Source organism: Penaeus monodon, chromosome 20 (genome assembly GCF_015228065.2).
Source record: "Penaeus monodon isolate SGIC_2016 chromosome 20, NSTDA_Pmon_1, whole genome shotgun sequence".
NCBI lineage: Eukaryota > Metazoa > Arthropoda > Malacostraca > Decapoda > Penaeidae > Penaeus > Penaeus monodon.
The window spans coordinates 31,223,251-31,223,627 of record NC_051405.1 but is presented as its reverse complement, the minus strand read 5'-3'; positions in this window follow the sequence as shown (position 1 = coordinate 31,223,627).

Here is a 377-nt window from a genome sequence, read left to right as displayed (position 1 = left end):
TTATAACCATAATCGTATCGTGAGCCTCATAGCAGCTGACAAGTCTAAAACCTAAGCTAGTTGACAGCTCTCCGAGGTCAGTATCTCGCTGACACTCTCCTGACAGCTGCCACTCAGACACCAAGGTATGGTGTTTAATGTCCATCTACAGGTTTATATTTAATCTAAGCATAATGATTTATCACTCTTGGATAATTAAACTTCCAAGTCACCTTTTCAGATATCAAACTTTAGTTGAAGTGAAACAGTTTTGGCTTAACCTTGCGTACGAAATTAGTTTTTTTTAAATTATTGTCATCATGCATATATATATTGGTTTATGAGAATCAGGTAACCTATGATATTAACATCAGATTAACACTCGAGATCCTATGACA